The sequence below is a fragment of the Eutrema salsugineum genome, unplaced genomic scaffold (assembly GCF_000478725.1).
Source record: "Eutrema salsugineum unplaced genomic scaffold, Eutsalg1_0 scaffold_8, whole genome shotgun sequence".
Classification (NCBI taxonomy): domain Eukaryota; kingdom Viridiplantae; phylum Streptophyta; class Magnoliopsida; order Brassicales; family Brassicaceae; genus Eutrema; species Eutrema salsugineum.
In genome coordinates, this window is record NW_006256414.1 from 12959658 (window position 1) to 12962030 (window position 2373).

General features: G+C 46.9%; 1 non-coding gene across 1 annotated transcript; it reads right to left on the minus strand.

Moving 5' to 3' along the window:
• Positions 1 to 605: 605 nt before the first annotated feature.
• Positions 606 to 712, minus strand: LOC112082247. The gene has a single exon (XR_002896899.1). It is a non-coding gene; the product is annotated as a small nucleolar RNA R71 (small nucleolar RNA).
• Positions 713 to 2373: the final 1661 nt, after the last annotated feature.

Consider the following 2373-nt stretch of genomic DNA (forward strand, 5'->3'; position numbering starts at 1 on the left):
TTAAAAGGCTTGGAATGGCAGAACAGCAAAGGATAGAGCAGCAGGCTCAAGATGCCGAGCACCAGGCTCAGGCTAATCAAGCACAGGCAGAAAGAAATGAACAACAAGCCTTTATTAACCAACAACAGGCTCAAAGAAATGAAAGGCTTGCTCAGAAAAATCAACATCAAGCAAATAGAAATGAGCAGCAAGCCCATCATGTTCATCCGCCTCTGCCACCAGCTCAGAGACAACCTCCTCCGGTCTTTGATGGAGAAAATGACCGAGCTAATGCGCACCAATATAGAGCCGGGATTCAAGCACCACCGGTTCAAAATAACAACTTCGAAGTTAAAGCTTCCCTGCTCAATATGGTGCAGAACTCAAAGTTTCACGGTCTAGCCGGAGAAGATCCTCTTGAGCATCTAGATCAGTTCGATCGGGTCTGCGACTTAACCAAGATCAATGGCATCTCAGAAGATAGCTTTAAGCTACGCCTGTTCCCATTCAGCCTTGGTGATAAAGCTCACCAGTGGGAAAAGAACCTCCCGAGGGGTTCTATACAAATGTGGGAGCAGTGTAAACTGGCGTTCTTATCAAAGTTCTTCTCCACATCACGCACGGCCAAGCTCAGGAATCAGATCAAAAGTTTCACACAGCACAACAACAAAAGCTTTAGTGAAGCTTGGGAACGGCTCAGGAGCTATACAAACCAATGCCCACACCACGGATTCTCGGAGGCATCCCTCCTGAGTACTCTATACCGAGGTGCCCTCCCCAAGATAAGAAACCAACTCGATACAGCCTCAAATGGAAATTTTCTTGGGAAAGAGTTCAATGCGGCAATGGAACTAGTGGAGAACCTCGCCATTTCCAATGACACGTATGGAGAAGATTTTGACAGGGCAAACTGTTCAGAGGGATCTAGTGAAGAACAGCGCATGAAGAAAGATATCAGAGAGCTACAGAGCAAGCTTGACAAAGTTCTAATGGCTACACAAAAGCCAATACACTTTGTAGGCGAGTTTGATGAGCAAGGGCCGAGTTTTGATAATGTCAATGAAGATGGTCTAACTCAAGAGGAGCTGAACTACATAGGGAATCAGCAAAGGTATCAGCGGTTTAACAACTACAGCAATAACCCCAACCTCTCTTACCGAAACCCAAATGTAGCTAACCCTCAAGACCAAGTGTACCCTGCCCAACAACACCAACAAAGCTATACTCCAAAAGCTCCATTTCAGAATAGCTTTCAGCCCAAGCAACAATTCAGTGGGCAGCCACAGAATTATAGTCAGCAGAACCTACCGGCTCAAAGCAACACCTTCAACAGCCAACCGCAGCAACATAAGTTTCCACCAGGGTTCAATCCGCAGCCGATGGGTAATCAGCATCAGAACCAGGGAACGGGTCAGAATCAGATGGGACCTGATGTCTGTGGGATTCTACAGCAACTGTTACAGGGTCAGCAGAGGGTCGAGAGCCAGCACGCTACAATGCAACAGGATATACGGGAGCTTAAGCAGAACCAAGCTTCGACATCATCAAGAGCACCGGCTTTACCAGGTAAGCCGGAGCCTAACCCCAAGGAATATGTGAACGCCATCACATTGAGGAGTGGTAAAGAATTACAAGCTCGAGCACCTAAATCAAAGCTCATTGAGGCCAATGAGCAACTCGGAGGGGAGGCAGCCTCAGATGATGCTCAAGAAGAAGAGGTTTTGGAGAAGGAACCGATTAAAGACAAAGGAAAAGAGGTGGAGAAGACACCTGAGCTAGAAAAGCCCTACGTCCCACCACCACCTTACCAGCCCAAGATACCATTCCCAGGGTGTTTCAAGAAGAAAATCCTAGACAAAGCCAAGGCGATCTTTGAGAAACACTTGGAGAACACACAACTGACTTTGCCTATCATACACGCTTTCTTAGCTATACAACAGCTTGGAAATTTTCTAAAGGATGCGATTCTCAACAAGACAAAGGAGCTCCAGGGTATGGTAATATTGAGTCACGAGTGCAGCGCTATAATTCAGAGGAGATCTATACCAAGAAAGCTATTCGATCCGGGCAGCTTTACTTTTCCGTGCGCCATAGGTCACTTGAAGTTCTCAAATTGCTTATGTGATCTAGGAACTTCTGTGAGCTTAACGCCTTACACGGTGGCCAAGAGACTGGGATTCAAAAGCTACAAGCCGGCCAAGATATCTCCCTTGTATTAGCTGATAGATCGGTGAGACTACCAGTGGGCTTACTTGAGGATCTACCTTTGAGAATCGGTGAAATAGAGATCCCCATGGACTTCATAGTTCTTGAGATGGACGAGGAACCTCTGGACCCCATTATCTTGGGGCGACCGTTCTTAGCAACAGAAGGAGCGATCATCGACGTGAGAGG